We start from the raw sequence: 16,927 nt of genomic DNA on the forward strand, positions 1-16,927 counted from the left end.
GAAATAAACAGCTCAGGAGAATCACCTACCAACTTCTTGGTAGAAGATATACCAGACATATACATGCTCAGTGCACAGGAGCAGCAATTCCTCATTGAGATTCCCTGACTCCAAACAAGCTGGGACATCCATCTGGAGTGGCAGAGGCCTGTGTGGAGAGACCAGATTACTCTGAAGAGCAAGGAGAGGCATATCCACATGGCCCAGAGCCAAGCCCAGCCAGCCTTCTGAGCAGTTTGGCTTTGCTGTGGTGTCACACTGACACAGCCACAGCCCTCCAAGGGCTGGAGCCACCTTGGCACCGCATCACAGCGGGCAGAGGCGCTCAGGGCATCACACCTAACAGAAAGGGCCGGGAAAGGGAACAGGGACTTGGAGTCACCTACCTGAGGTGACAGAGCTGGTCAGCCACTTGGACAGGTACTGCTCCCAACCCCAGCCTGCTGTCCACTTGCCCACACTGTCAGTCTGCCAGTGGCAAGTTCAAAGGACAGTTTCAGCTGCTCACACACATGTGGATGCTGACACATGGCTCAGGGGAGGAAGATAATAACAGATCATCTAAGGATAACATACTGTATATCAGATCATGCTGAAAGGGGCCCAAACCAACTAAGCTTTTTCCCTCTCTTCAATGGAATTTCCTCGTGTATGCATGTTTTATTCTGAAGATGACATTTGTTTGCCTAGAAGAGAAGATTATTCTGCAGACTATTTTCTTTAAAGAAAAAAAAAAAAATAAAGAGTCTTCCAGGCCACTAGAAAAATTTACAAGTTTTTTTGTTTTGTTTTTTAAAGGAGAGACCAAATGCAAGAAAGGCACACAGTAAGCATAAAGCAAAATAAGAGAAATAATGGCAATAAATTAATCCTTTAGGTTTGCACATTAACCTTGTATTTTCTCAGCCATGCTTAATTCATGTGTATCTTAATATCTTAGTTCTCTCCTGCATTGCCAGGGAAGTTCCTTCCACACTCCCCCTGAACAGAGAAACACAGGTGAGCAGTTTTCATGAGTTTTATATTTTCAGCCAAAGGCACACCTTCTACTTTTTCATCTCTATTCTCTGTCCCTATAGGCAAATCACAAACTCATCAGGGATAGGCATGTGCATGGGGGAAAAAAGGACATAAGAACAGTCTCCCCCACTTTACCAAGGTAATTTGGGCTGCATCTTCACTGTATCTCAGCCTGAAGAGTCCTACTCGATGTTTCAGTCCTTTTTGACTGCTAAAGGTTCTTCCAGTAGACACATCTTCTGCAAATGGAAATTCACAGACAATAGATTTACATTTTTTATCAACCTTTCACCCCTAAACTGTAGGCTTTTCAAACACAGGTCAAAAACTGTTTATCTAGTTTCTTTCCCTCACATCCTTCCAGTGTTCATGCTTGTCAACCGCGACTGAACCTTGTATAACTTTGCAATTAAGGACTATTTGTGGTCTCAGCAGATTCATCCCGTATATCCCAAAAAGGGGTACACCTTAGTATCAGAGACCATTCCAAGTCATAAATGATCTCTTGAAATTGTCCAGTCCCACATCCTATTTGAAGCAGGGCCAGCTAAGAAGAGTTTGTGCTAGACCTTGTCCATTCAGGTTAAGAATATCCCCAAGGATATCAACCCCACATCATCTGTGGGCTCCTACCCTGTGTTCCACAATCTTCAAAGTGACAGGCCTTTTTTTCCTAATATCTAACACAAATTTCTATTTTTGGAACTTGTGTCTGCTGCCAACTGTATCACTGTCCATCTCTAAATCAAATAGTGTGGTTTTCCAGGCTCCTTTTGGTACTTCTAATGAGTATAATGCTCACACAGCAATTTCAGTCTCAAATTTGGACTTTGACTAGGAAATTAGAGCAGTTCCTTCCACAGCAGCAAAGGAAAGCTGAATGGTAGAAGGACAATGCTATCAAAGTTAGTGAAGTATCTGGGAGTCTTCCCATCATAGTCAATAAGCCTGTAGTTAAATCCAGGAAGTGGACAGATAGCACAGTGCAAGAAGGTTTGGAGATACATTTTCTTAATGGCTTAAGGCAAACTGGTTTTAAAATTTGTCCCTGTGTGCATAGATTGCATATCAGATCCCTTTTAAATTCCTATTGCAAAAGCAAGAAATAAAAAAAAATTCTCAAAAACTTCTCATTTGGTACTCAAAGAATGCTTGGCATAAGTTGGAGAGGATATGGTATAATTTTTCATGAGTAATAAATGTTTAAGTCATGCTTGAAGCACAAAATTCAATTCAACTTTAATTAGAGAGGCGTCTCTAAAGCTCTTATTATGATTTTATAGGCCACAGAGGAGATCAGATCAAATTCTCAAGTTACGCTGAACAGGGCAGGAAAGGCAAAGAAGAGATCACGTGCAGGACGACTCAGCTCATCCACACTCTGCTATTTGTGTCTTACCATAAAAAATCTACCTGATCCAGATCCAGAGATGACTGATTTTTAAGGATCCCTAATACAGACTGTATTGATATTACATATTAGGGCTTCAAAAGTATTGTTCCCTGGCCTACACCATGCCATGGACTGAATCTCTGGGAGGAGCTGGGGCATGTTGAGCAAACTCTTCTAGGCTATTAACCAAGTATGATCAGATACCTTTCCAGCTCTAAGGCAAATGGAATGTGTCTCCTTTTTTTTTTTTTTTTTGGTTTTTTTTTTGGTTTTTTTTTTTTTTTTGGTTTTTTTTTTGTTCCCCCTCTCCTCAAAATAAAAAGGACAGACCTGCAGAGCAAAACCAAAAACAATCAGTGTGGTCCTCCAACATCCAGAGTCAGAACCCCAGCAAATGCTGTCAAGGGAAAGATATAGAAAATTTTTCACAATTCACTCTCTGGATTGTTTGCTGAGATTGGGAAATAATACTTCTGTTTAAAAATAAAGAGCTGGGACCACAGGGACACAGCTGGAGGTATGACATCTCTCGTGACCTCCAGAACTCAGGTGTCAGAGGGAGACATGGTTCCATCATTTTTTCTTTTCTTCTGCCACTTAAGGCAATAATTAATCTGTTAACACTGGCTGAAGACACATGATTTTATGGGAAACAAAAATCAAGACACTACGGCTTTTAAAGGCAGACAGGATTTTTTAAAAAAATATTAAATAGCTTTATTTTGAAAATATTTGCAGCAAAATGGCCATGTACCCACACCAAGTCCTGCAATAATTTTTGTTCACTTTTTTGCATGTGTTGCAAGAATAGCTGGAGTATAGGAAGAAGAAAGAAAAATAAAGCATAGAAAAATAAACCATAGAAAACAGCAGAAATATGATGATACTGAAAATACACCAGTAGGTGTAACTGTGATCCAGTCATGTCAGATATGGTAAGAAACCATACCTTGGACACATCCCATTAAAAACAGACAGGTTCATGCTGCACAGGCCTATTCTGCAATTCTTGAGAAGTCAAGCAGCCAAGTGGGCTCTCCCTGGCTCCTGGGCTCCAACATGTAATAGGACAGCTGAAACAAAACAAAGATTGAAGGAACGGGTGACTGGAGGAAAAAAAAAAAGAGAAAAACCACACACTCTTTGCTATTAATGCCTTACAAGACACTACATAAAGAAGTGGAATTGTCCACCTCTAAAATCAGGTAAAATCAAGGAATCAGAGATTAAAATCCTTCCCTTCATGATAAGGAGCAGCAGTAGTACCACAGCCATGGAGTCTAGAGAGCAAGGTGTGGGAGAAGATACAAATAACTTATTTTGCATATAGGTTACACCTGCAGTTTATGTCCACTGTCTTCACTTTGAAAAAGCCATATGCAAGGAGAAGATACTGAGGAGCATTACCATACCAGGAAGGATGTTTCCTTTCAGTTATTCCTCTTTCTCATCACACGCAGTCAGTGTTTGCTCAGTGGCACAATCCTAAGTATTGACAGCAGTGTAGCTCAGGAAGGTTATTCCCACAGAGATTTACCTTGGAAGAAGCTGGGCCCCATGCTGGAGCTGCCTTGTCCCATTCCACACATGTATGCATGTTCAGCACATTTCCTTGGCAAATGAAGATCTGCAAATTTTGCTATCAAAACAGGTCTTAAGGCACCAGATGTTACCAAACACCAGAGCCAGGAGAACTCAGTGCTTTGATCCATCTCAGCCATCTAGATCCCACTGCAACTTACCACACTTCATGGGGCCTTCCTTCTCCCACCACACCACACATCCCATTTTCCTCTCGGTTAAATGCTGTGCTCTACATCCCCTCTCTGTTGCTTAGATGAGAACCAATTAGTTTAAGCACTCCATTGAAACAATTAGGCAACTTGCTCACCTAAACCAGGAGAGCTCGCTAGTAAAAGAGAACTACGGAAAACTTTGCAGACAGATATGTAAGAAAGATCAGTGTTTCTTACCCAATCTTTCTCCTGGGATCAGAGTATGGTTGTGAAATATATCAAAATTCTGTTTTCTTCTTTCCTTTCCTAAGTTTGTGTCTGAGGGCTTAATTTTTATTGGGATGGTGTTGCAAACAAGCCAGCCAGGGGCTTCAGAAAATGTCTCTATGCCTGATCCTTCACAAGCGAGTCCAAACATTCTTCAGATGGTCTTTGGGAATTATCTGAAGCAAAGGGGCTCTAATTCTGATGTGGACATGGTTAAAAGCTGTAAGAAGCTCCCTGGGCTAGAATGGCACCTACAGGCTTAACATATTTACATTAATCAAGATTCAATCAAAGGCCTGTTGGCACTGAGTCTGTGTGCCTGCATTACAAATAGCAATACAGATTTCTGGGAAGGTTTAGTCAGGGCCTTAGCATAACTTGCAGCTACAGTACAAAAATACATAAACCATATAAGGTTACACAGTTCATTAAATGTTAGCAATATGCTTAAAACTAAAACTAAGGCATGCGCTTTATATACAATTTTGATTGTCTATAATCCGTGTCAACACAGCTGTGCTACAGACCTCCTAAGTCACTGTTAGCAAGTCCATCTGCTTCACTGAACTGTGTCTAGTTTTCAAATAATAGCAATTTCTTTAACATTTTATGATTCCTGACTGTGAAAACTGCCTCTTGCGTGAGCCTGTGTCAAAATCTGACTAATGTTGCAAACTGTGTGGTGCAATGAGATTTTGTTGGCAGTTGGAGAAACATTAAAATGTTAAGACACTTCGCAAAAGTTTCACAAAAGTCACTGAATAAATCTTTTAATCTCAAGTAGCACGTACTTCATTACATCAGCATTTTTCAAGGAATGTTCCTATTGTCAATGAAAATTAGCTCCAAGAATCTGAAAGCAGGAGGACTTAACAAGGGAACCAGAATCTGAGAATTATGGCTTGTGTGTCAAGCATTCTGTAAAAAAAAAGACTTCTGAAAAGCTGGCTCTTCCGCTTTACAAACACAGGCCTTTACTACCCCAGTAAGACCAAAGCAGATAATCTTTACTGGAAGATTTTGGATAGTTCTCAGTTAGAGAAATGTCATCATTCCCATCTGTTTTGCTGTGTACTATATCCACGGAAACTTCCCATCATTGGTGACAGGACTAGCTCTGGGACCTTAACTCCCAGGCTAGATTCCTACTTACTGTTCTGTAAGAGCGAGTGAGGGTTTATAATGGTGCACAGATTTTTGTATTCTCCTCAACAGTAGTCACCATCCAAGTTAATGAGGAGATTTAACGATGTAAAAGCTTTGAGGAGCTGGTGATAAGTTGTTTCTGAGTAAAATGAACACAAATATCAGATGCCTAAATCAGAATAATTTTTCATAACTTAGTGACTGAAGAGCTATTTTCTTCCCTCCCCTGACTTCATTCAAGTACTGTCATTTGCCTTCAGAATGGTCTGGCAAGTCTAAAATAAAACCTGGTTTTCCCAAGGATAGAGAAAAACTTTAACAGAACTCTGCATACAAGCAAGTTGTAACCTGCCTTACAGAAAAGTCAGCATTTCCCCCTAACAACAAGGTCTTTAAATAATTCAGTCACATAAAACAAGAGGCCACATAGCTGCCACCTCTTAAAAGTACCCTTTATGTGGCAAACAAAACAACAAATCCAACCTTTCTGCAGACTCAGCAGTGGCTGTGGACGTTTGTTCTGCCTGACGCATGGGCCCTAGTCAGTGCTGTAGGCGTGCTCTCAGACAGTCTGTTGCACATTTACCTTGTGCCTTTTGGACTTCATCTGTTCCCTACAGGAAGCCTAGACATTTATACCTTCAGCAGACATCTCAAATAAAATGAATAATATCTGGCCAGCTCAGTGCTGAAATGAGAGAACCAAGAAAAGTGATGTGAGTCAGCAGCTATAGCTATTGCTCATATGTGGATATCGAGTCTACGCCCGAGCCCAGGGTAATGCACACATAGAGGGAGGTCTGTCTCCCTGTGCCATGTGCATGGTGGGCTGATCATTACTAAAAAGGCCTTTTTCCTTGCCAGGGACTGACTTGCAGGGTGACAAAAGTTCTCTTGGTGTGAAGGCCAAGATGATGCTGCAAGAGCTTCACAGCTTGGCAGGAGGCACCATCAAGCACAGAGCAACTCTGGGGGCAAGGGTGTTTCAGTCACCCCTCCACTCTCTCTCCATTTCCTTGTTCTCAAGTGAAGGACTCCATTGCTTCACCCTTTCATGCAAAACAACTCCCCCTAGCTGGCCTGCTTTTCTCCTTGGGAAAAGAGTGCCAGAGCAGAGGCTGTCTTCTCCCCTGCACCCACCTGACTCACGGCCAGGAGACATGCCATCCTTCGAGCTGTGCTGTGACCTGTGCTCCGAGCCCTGTGCTCAGAGCAGGAGAGCAGAGGTGCCTGCTGTCCAGCTGGAACAGCTGTCAGATGTGCCAACACAGCCCTTCACTACATCTGCTTCATTGCACCCTAATTTCTTCCCTGAGCACACACGAAGACAAGCTAGACCATTAAAAAGGGATCATTCAAGGAACAAATTGTTTAAATGTCCACCACTCTTGTGCTCTGCTACTTTCTACACCCTTGTCCCATAGGAATAAATCCATCTATAACTTCCCCTACTCGGACACTTTGGACACCCAAGGCAAATATCTCCTGGGAGATCCCAGTATGACTGGGTGCTGGGAAAACATCAAGCACCCAACTTCATCACAAACCATAAAATCACCTCACCAAAAGGCTCTTGCAGTTCTCAGAAAGGGGACGTACTTGGAGTAACTGGAAAGACCTTGACCTGGATGCAATGACCCAGTGGTACTGCTCAGGCTGGGATCAGAGAGAGGCAGAGGCAGCGCTCCAAGAGGACAGTGCTGTGAGCCAAGATACACACTGAGACTTGGGACCTGTTTTAATTATTGTTTCATTTCTTTCACTGCTCAGGAACATGTAACAAGCTGAAATGTGCGTTGTGCCTGTAAACATTTACTTTCTTTTGGTCTTGTGCAATGCTATGTCTCATTCTCTTGGATGGTGCCTGGAATGCAGGAATAGCCATAACAGATCAGCTGAATGACTGTCAACTCAACCGTCCATCTCCGACAGTGACCAGCACAAGCTGCTTTGAAGGAAGTTGCTAGAAACCCCACATCAGGCAGCTGTGGATTAAGTTGCCTCCAAGGGAAGTTTCTCCTTTCTGCCATGTGATTTGTGTTTGACTCATGCTCTAAAACAATCAGGGAAGCCTGCCTGCCCATCCAACAACTATTTTTTTTCCCCCATGCCAGTTGGTGCACTCAGGGTGCTGTGCATGGCGCGCCCGCCAGCTCCTTTTGGCGGAGCACAGCTCAGGGTTGTGCAGGTTAATCACGCCCGCACACAGAACCGCGGCCGCCGCACGGTCAGACACGTGGGGCTGTGGTTGCTGTAAGCCTGATGGCTCACAGACCCACACATCTGAGTCAGTGTCAGCACACTCTCTGCAGATGCACTCTGGCCCTTTGTCCTCACAGCCTGTGAGCATGAGGCGTTTGGGGATCCTGCCCCTCTTGCTTGCAGGAACAGTTGTTTTTGAGCAGCACAGCAGAAGGGGCATGCACGCCATCAACTGCTTGTGATCTTCCCCAGGCCTTTGGCAGAGAAATTATCTTGCAATTTGGCAAACCTCACCAGATGCACAAGAGGCCAGCTGGGGCTACAGCAAAGAGTAGTCCGGGAGCACCAGCCTCCCCCAGCCCTCCGGCACGGCTGTCTGCCCCGCACTGAAAAGGGAAAGAACCTTTGCCCCTTCTTCTGGGGCTGAAGGAGCATCTGCAGGACTGAAACCAATCAAAGCCAGCTGTGAAAAATGAAGGGGAGAAGGCAGGGAAACACTGATTATTATGACTAGGAAAAACGCTATTAAAAAAAATAAAGAAAAGGGAAAAACTGATCCCATATGGGAGGCAAATGAAATACAAATTCAAAACAGGACATTACGCAGTGTCTCTCATAAGGTTGCCACACTGGGGGCTGCGTTCACGTGTGGAGATGCAGTACCCCTGGGACCTCTGGAGACACCCCTACACTCTGCAGCAGGATTAGTGTTACCTTGGAGCATCCTGGGCTGTGACTGGCACAGGACCATTCATTAGACAGCTCCTGCAGACTGACCAAGGAGTTATTCAACTCCCCTGCAGACACACATAGAGTAATCTCAGGTCTAATCATTCCACTGAGCCTTTTCTGCCTCAGCCTCATGTTCCAGGCAATTTTGCTGCTGGGTCCATGCTCCTTTTGAGATGAGTTCTTCCCCTCCTCCACTCTCACAGGGTCAACCACACAGCTGCCCTTTTGTCACTCCTCTCCTCATTCCACACTTCTCCTTCTTCAGCAGATCATCTCCATCACCCGCTCCATCTGCCTACCTAACACATGCCCTTCAAGCTGTGTCTGAGCTAAAGCCAAGGCCCTGAAGCCGGGCTCTCAGAAAATGTCTTCACTGACAAGGCTTTTGGGCTGCAGTCCAAGCTCAATCCCCTTTTACACCCCCAGGAGGGAGGGAAATGCCCACCCTGTACCAGCTATACTTTGAGGCTCATTCACAATGTTACTGGACCAAAGGGACCAAAAGCCAGCTCTCTTTTTCTTCTCAGGAGCATGGTGGCCTCTTGAAGCCCAAGGAGATTCAGCACAATGGGGGCTCATTTCTTTTGCTAGTGATGACAATCATTCAGCCACAGAAGGAAAACTGGAGGACTGCAACATGACTTCCCATGTCTGTGGGCTGTGCTCCTTAAAGACTCTCCAGATCTTGAGGGACAGATGGTTAAAAGGTGTGTTTTTCAGTCTGCCCTGCTCCTGTGATTCTGTCAAAGATACAAAATATTTGGTACTTACTTCCTTTTTTTTTTTTTTTTTTCAAGAGACCTCTGCTCATAAGTGAGTCTCAGAGTCTATTTAAAAGACAAATCAATTTCTTGCATACTGTAATGGAGAGAAAACATGCAAAAATGTGAACTTCAAAATTCAAACCACAGAAAGAGAAATTAATCCCTTTAAGAAAATTCATAGGAAACCCTCCCACTATAAGTCAGTTTCACATTTTTGGAGTCCAGTTGAGATGGAGTAAAATCCCCACGTCTGCTAATATGAGAATAGGATGCAATTCAGCTATCCAGAGGCACAGCTCTACAGACCTCCCCCAGCTTGGGCTTCTTTGCCCAGCCTGTGCCAGGGCCTGGGCAACGTGGACCTGCCTTTTGAGAGCCATCTCTCTGGTGTCTGGATCTTGGGGAAAAGCAGGAAAAGAGGGGGCCCTGAAGGCACTCTATTTCTCAGTACTAGAGTGAGCCACAACATACCCAGGGCCACAGCCAAATGCATTAGACCACAGCACTCCCAGATCCTACTCAAGAGTCTTCATAATTCTTCTCAAGCCAAGGAAAACAGCAAGCAGAAAACAAATAACAGTGGGCAAGCAGGAGTATTTGTCCCTTACTACAATGGCCTTGAGCAATCAGAGAGGTAGGGCTGATGAACCTTTAATTACTTGTGCAATAATGACCTCTGTTTCCAGCATTCCTTGGCAGGCAGGAAGTGGCTGGAGCACTCAGGGACCTGTTGTGCTCTCTTCTCCACAGGCTTGAAATTGATATGAAGGCCTCTCACCCAGCTGGTCAAAAGTTTCAAGATATGCTCCATACAGAGGTTGTTTATAGCTATTAAAAGCAGTGAAAAGAAAATACAATAAAAACAAAACAGCTCTTTTACTGAGAGGTTGTTATTGAACAGCACAGCTCTTCAGCTAAGGTGTTCAAAGTTGCTCTGGTACTTTTTCCAGATAGCTAAAAGAATGACTTTTTAAAAAAGCAAATTATGAAACAAGCTTTTGACCTCAGAACATCAATATTTTGTGTAGTGTGTCATACTCCACCAAAGAGGGAAAGGAGGGGCCCTTTTCACTAAGGACACCTAGATCTTAGCCAGAAAGACAAGAGGGGTCCAGAGGAGAGTGATCACCACTAGATAATTTCTATGACACAAAATGAAGGCAGAAAGATGCTATGGAATTGACCCAACCCAGTTTGGGAATTCACTCTCCCGATTCCCAGGCCACAGAAACGAGCTTTCTTTGGGGGGCAGGGGGAAATCATGACGTTCACAACTGGCAGCTGAAGAATGCAGAAGGGTGCTCTACCTCCCCACAGGGTCTACCACATAACTGGAAGTACTGTAGCTGAGACAGCTGCCAAGCCTGATGTCTTTCCCAAGCTCCATCTCGGCTGGGATTCTGCAACACAACAGAGGCTGATCCAAAGGTCAGGAAAAGAAACCCTGCAAGAGGCAGCTCACAGACTATTTCACTTCTGAAATAAGTAAATCTCTTCCTATCCCCATCTCCATCTGCTGGATTCAGCTTGTGCCTTGACGCACGTGGCACTGACAACTTCCCAAAACTCTTTTTATTTTAATATTACCATTAGCTCCCTGATATCTTGGTTATACACAGAAACAGTCAGTGTGCCTGCATCTAGCAAAGTTCTTGGCCCTGATGTTTTGTGGCAAAGAATTGCACAACACTAATCTAACCCACTGCCGAGTGAAAACATTTTATGTCAGTTTCTATCTTGTCTTCTTTTTTGTTTCTGACAGCTCCCATTCCCATATAACATAAAGGGATTCTGCATAGTTCATCTCTAATAATAATTTCTTCTCATTTCTCCCTTTTCTAGAATTAGTATTTTACAGGCTTTTCAATGTCTTTTCACAAGGGGTCTTTCTACAATCACAGCTGGCTTCTTCACTCCCCCTCCTCTTGGAGACAAAGTGGCCAAAACAACATGGTGTATCCCAGTATTTAAGGGAACCTTTGCAACAAAGATGTCCTGGGATTGCTGAGCAGCTTTCCCATCAATTAAAACAGGGAACATGGAGATAAAAGGAGTCAACTTCTTCAGTTGCTTGAAACCTCTGCTCTGGGATGCATGGGGCAATACAGAACGGACTTGAGTCTGAAATCAGCTGCTCTTAACACAAGACCAAGGCCATAGGCACACCCATCAGTTCCTGTCCTCTTTCACCAGTCAAAAAGGATAAGAAAAATTCCAAATGGAAGAACACCACTTAACTCTAAAGCCTGCTCTGGTGGAATTATCCATTGCTTTCATTAACCATTCCCTTGCCCTGCCTCACACTGCAGAACTCTGCTGGACACATGCCACTGCTCTCAGTGCCCAGAACCAAGAGAATGTACATGCAAATAAATATGGGATGTGCCCATCTGTTAATCTAAAGACATTCACTCCTGCTTAGTTTCTGTTCTAGATGTTTGAGAACTGTGAGATATGAAGAAGATCCAGCCAGACAAAGCAGCCTCATCCACTGAGATGCCAGCAAGCAAAAGTAACATAGATCTCCACTTCCCCTCCTCTGTTGGATCTCCAGTCAGGTCACAATCACTATTAAGCCCATCTGGAGAAATTGAAGCATTCAGAAGTTCACTGAGTCATCAAAAGCAACAAAGAGCAGCAGCAGCAGGCTGCCACACAGCTCTGGAAAAGTCCCCTTCAAAACACTAAATCCCTGGAATGAAGGGCTGCCTTGCTTCATCCATGACATTATTTTAATGGCACGTTCATGAATTCATCCCAAACTTCATTCAGAAGAGTCAACAGGGAGGTGCTGGGAGAGAGAAGCATCATCTCCAGTTTGAAAGCAACCTACCAGGAGAGATCCCATGGGCAGAGTGGGGAGCACCACAGTGTTAGAGCAACGCAGAGTTTCAACATCAAGTCTTAGGGCACCTTAGGCCTCCTCACACTGACCCTGTGGAGATTTGCCTGATCAGCCCTTAACAACAGGACGTGTGTTTGAAGTCCAGGACCCAGCTCCATCTGCACAAGAAGTAGCAGCATCAGGTACAACATACATTGGGCAAAGAAGCAAAAGAAACAGCCCACCTCTGTTTCAAAAGGCTTGAAAGTTCCTGCCCTTCTCTTCTTCTAGCCCCTTCCATAAAAACTTCGCATGCAGAGCAGTGTCTCTTGGGTCCCTCATTCTCTTGAGCAAAGTAAACAGACCTCCAGTGCAGTGACAAATGAACAACAAACAGAGGGAGAAGAAGGAAAAAAAAATCTTGCTGCTAACTCAAAGATTTTTTTCTTGGCATGTTTAATTAAAAAAAAAAAAAAAATGTGCAAGCTATGCCCCACGGGTGACCCTGCATAAAGCATTCCAGCAGCTCCAATGTCTGCCATTTCCCCCTCACATCACCACAGACACCCCATCTCTTCCTTTGCTCTTACCCTGCTGCACACACACACACACACACAGAGCCCTAAGAATCCTGGCACCCAGATAGCTTTTTCTTTTTCAAGCATGCCAAAACAAGCTCAGCTCCTAAATCCTTTTTAGAATTTGGGCTTGTGTGGAAATGTGTTTGCCTCCATCCTATGTTTATTTTCTTTTGTTTTCAGGTTTGTTAGCCCAAGGGCAAATGTTGTTCCTAGCACCAGTTTTGGGGTTGGGTTTTGTTTTATTTTGTTGTTGGTTTTTTGTTTTTTGGGGTTTTTTTTTATTTATCTTTCAATCAAGTGTTCCTCCTTGCAAGGATAAACAGGATGTTTAGAGACTCTGGGTATGACGACCAGTCTTTGACAGCTGTTGTGAGACACCACACACTGGGTTTACCATGTGTGCAAGCACTGGCACAGCTCAGTCTGCAGCAGGCTCTTTTCATGACCTAAGAAACCTTCAACAGCTCGGTGTTTTCAGCACAGACTCACGAGAAATGCACCACACAGACATGATCCAGAACAACTCCCTGGCTTCTCCCTCCATTAGGAGGATAACACCTGCCCACATCACAGACATTCCCTTTCTAGGCTGCTCACTTCACTTTTTTAGCTACACTAAACTATGCTCTGCCTCTGAGAAATTTTTATTTTCCAGGTGCATACAGACAGGCAAGAGTCAAAATACTTCTAAATCATAAATCAACACAGGGAGTTTCCCAAGCCTTTTTTTTTTTTTTTTTTTTTTTTTGAGTGGAAGTTTTCCAAGACTTGAATCACTGACATTGGTCTGACTGCTAAAACAAGAACTTTTGAAAATGAAACATAGATAGCACTAAGGGCTAGACCCCAAGCAAGACCTACTTGCTGTCTAAAACACTGTGTGTGAACATCCAGCATCCCAGTCACCACAGAAGAAAATGCACTGCCTCATTCTCCACAGCACAAATTCTCCAAAATCTTAATCACTTTTTATTTGCAGCATTTTCTAATAGCGGAATGCAGGAAAGGTTAAGAGACTGATAATTAGTCCTGTTTTGTAATTAAAAACAATGAGTTTTGGACTAGGCCCTAATTACTTTGTTCTCAAGCCACAGAATAAGTGACTGTGATATACTTCCCAAATTCTGAAAGCTGGGTGTGTCCACAACAGCAGCACACACTTTGATAAGCCATACTATACACAAAGAGCTAAATGCTGTCTAAACAGTCATAAATCACTTCAGAAGAAATGGCTTAACTACTATGTCATCTTATCTAGTCTAAAACCTTTTGCATTTAAAGAAAATAATATTTACAGAAATTACTTCCCTTCTCTACAAACACATGATTCCTGAGCAGCAACGCTCAGTTTTCCCTATTACCACCACTCTGCGTAATTCACAGGACAAATGACAACATGTTGGTGACTTTCCTGCTGTTTGGGCCCAGCTTATTCAAGGAAAATTACTTGGTCCTGCAATGCTGGTCAAGTTCAAACCTTGAAATCTATTCCAGGTAACATTCAACCACAAATTTCTGGCCTATGCACAGAAAGTACAGCATGAAATTTTATGGTGTGTGTCATTCAGGAGGTCGAAAGGGATTATCACAATGTTCCTTTTTAGCCGTGGCACCTATGAGCCTTGGCATATAAGCCACCCTGGAAAGCCATTCGCAGACAACTGCTTTAAATTGGACTCTGAGCAGTCCTTGAACTCTACTTCAGGAGAAAGCAGCATTGTCAAGATAATGGTTTTACAAGCTTTCAGTCCTCTCAGGAAAAATAGTGTTTGCTTTGTGTTGAGCAGACGTCCTCTCTCCAACCCTCACCACTCTCTGCGACTTGTTCCACAAACACAGCAGAGCTGAAGAAGCAATAGCCTGTCCTACAGCCTGAAAATTCAAATAAGTAAAATACTTCTCCTGAAATAAAAACCCCAGCTTTGATGTCATTGGGATAACCTGGAAGGTGCAGGAATTCCCCAGCCATGAAGGTATTTTCCACAGCAAATCCATGTTGGATTAAGTAAACCAAATTTTCCTACTGCTTCATTCACCCAGCACTGCTAATGGCAGTGGGTCAAGAGTAGATCAAATCATCGAAACATTTTTCTGTTACCCAATGCATAATGTGGGGGTCCCAGTATGGGAGTTGAGTGATGCATTGACACACCTGAGGGATGGGATGCCATTCAGAAGGATCTGGACAAGATCAAGAAATGGGAATCTTGTGAGATTCAGCAAGGCCAGGTGCAAGGTCCTGCTCCTGAATTGGGGCACGAAGAGATTAGAAGGGTGGAACACCTCTCCCATGAGGAAAGGCTGAGCAAATTGGGGTTGTTCAACCTGGAGTGGACTCTGTGGAGACCTCATTGCAGTCTTTCAGTATTCAAAGGGGGCCTATAAGAAAGATGGGGATAGATTTTTTAGCAGGGACTGTTGCAATAGGACCAGGGATAATGGTTTGAAACTAGAAGAGAGTCAGTGCAGATTAAATGTAAGGAAGATTTTTACCATGTGGATGGTGTAACACTGGAACAGGTTTCCCAGAGAGGTGGTGGATGCCCCATTCCTAGAAACATTCAAGGACTTGTTGGACTGCGCTCTGAACAACCTGATCTAGATGAAGGCATCCCTGCTCATTGCAAGATTGATGGACTAGACAATTTTTAAGGTTCCTTCCAATCCAAACCATTCTATGATTCTATAGTTTGGGTAACACAGCAGATAAATCTTGCAACAGATTTCTGTCTAACCACTTACTGTGGTTAGCTGTGCTGAACCCTCTGAGGTCACATAGCAAGGTTCAGGTGACAACAAATGGTTACAAGACTTGGTACCTTTGTAATCTACAGGAACCTGTCCCTAGTGCCTATCAGAGCACCACCTACAACACAAAACTCATTTCTAAGGTGTAGTGTTAGGGGAGTCACTTAAGAGAGCACTGTCTCTGCAATTCATTTTTGTTTATTAAAAAAAAAAAAACCAAAAAAAAAAAAAAACCACAAGCAATTGCATGTTCCCTCTGAAGTGTCCTGGTACTGCTGGGATAGCTGGATGGTATTGCTGGGATAGCATCCACTCAGCATAGCCAGATGCCTTTCTCCACCAGGCTGGCCAGCACAGCCAACCGCACATCCGCTGGCTGTTCCAGCACTTCACTCTCTTTGGGGGGTTGCAGACGTTCAGAGCGGAAAGGAATTGCGTTCAGCATCTCCCTTGCACGTCAGAGAAAGCAGCAGCTGCAGAGCTGTGCACGCCAAGGGCAGGACGTGGCTTCTCCTGCACCACAGTGAACATCAGTCTCCTCAACCAAGCCATTACTCTGGTCCTTAGAGAAGTTGTTCATTGCATATATGCACATCCTTGGCCCACAGGTATGGCCAGTAACACAGCCAAGGGCAGCTCAACACCTCTGACAGCAGGGCTAGATGTAACTTCAGAGGAGCTACTGACCCTTTACATCACCCAAAACAAACAGCATGATGTGCTGGAAGGAGCACAGTACATTGAATAAAACTAAGGAAAAACTCTGAGTCCCTGTCCTAGTTTCAGCACTCGTTTGCTGTACTTCTCTCTAGTACACCTAATACAATCAGTGCCTTTATATTGAAGTATCCTCTCTGTTATCTTTTAGCCCACCTGTACAGCTTGGGAAATGGGATTTGTGAAGCACTGAAGCACTAGATCATACTAACCACTAGTACTTCCCCAGAAACACTGCTCAACAACGGACTGGGAAAGACTTGAGATCTTTTTAATCCCACTTCCATGGCAATTGGGAGAATTAAAGGAAAATAATGTTGGCTCTTTTCTTTTTTTTCAATCTTACCTTAATTTCACAGGAATACTGTTTTAGAGGTGGCCGGTAACATCAATGAATGAGTCTCTGCCCAGTAACAGTGGCTTGGAACCAGGTGATCTTTTAGGTCCCTTCCAACTCAAACCCTTCTATAGGATTACATGATTGCTCTCTTATGCAGCTTGAGTATCTGCCAGAATTTGGTTACAGCAGCTTCATGCAGATATGGGTGTATTTGCATCTCTGTTTCTTCCCTCTCGTGTTACTCTAAAGAGAAACCTGCCTTGAACATGAGCTAGAAATTAATTGCCCACGGAGAAATCACAGAGTAGCAAAGCATGGTAGACCTGCACAGGGGTTTTTGATACTCACTGAGCTTAGAGCACATTTGGGACTGCAAATAAATTTCACTCATCTTGGTGAACACCAGTACAGAAGCTGGCAGCTCCAGTATCTCCTGACCACTAATAGAGAAGGCAGA

General features: G+C 43.7%; 1 long non-coding RNA gene across 1 annotated transcript; it reads right to left on the bottom strand.

Annotated features, from left to right (window-relative positions):
• Nucleotides 1-731: 731 nt before the first annotated feature.
• LOC140684267 (uncharacterized) lies at nt 732-15,640 on the bottom strand. The gene is made up of 2 exons (XR_012056269.1): nt 3,363-15,640; nt 732-1,259 (listed from the first exon to the last, which is right to left on the bottom strand). It is a non-coding gene; the product is annotated as an uncharacterized lncRNA (long non-coding RNA).
• Between the last annotated feature and the right edge of the window lie 1,287 nt (nt 15,641-16,927).

Source organism: Taeniopygia guttata, chromosome 5 (genome assembly GCF_048771995.1).
Source record: "Taeniopygia guttata chromosome 5, bTaeGut7.mat, whole genome shotgun sequence".
In the NCBI taxonomy this organism is placed as follows: Eukaryota; Metazoa; Chordata; class Aves; order Passeriformes; family Estrildidae; genus Taeniopygia; species Taeniopygia guttata.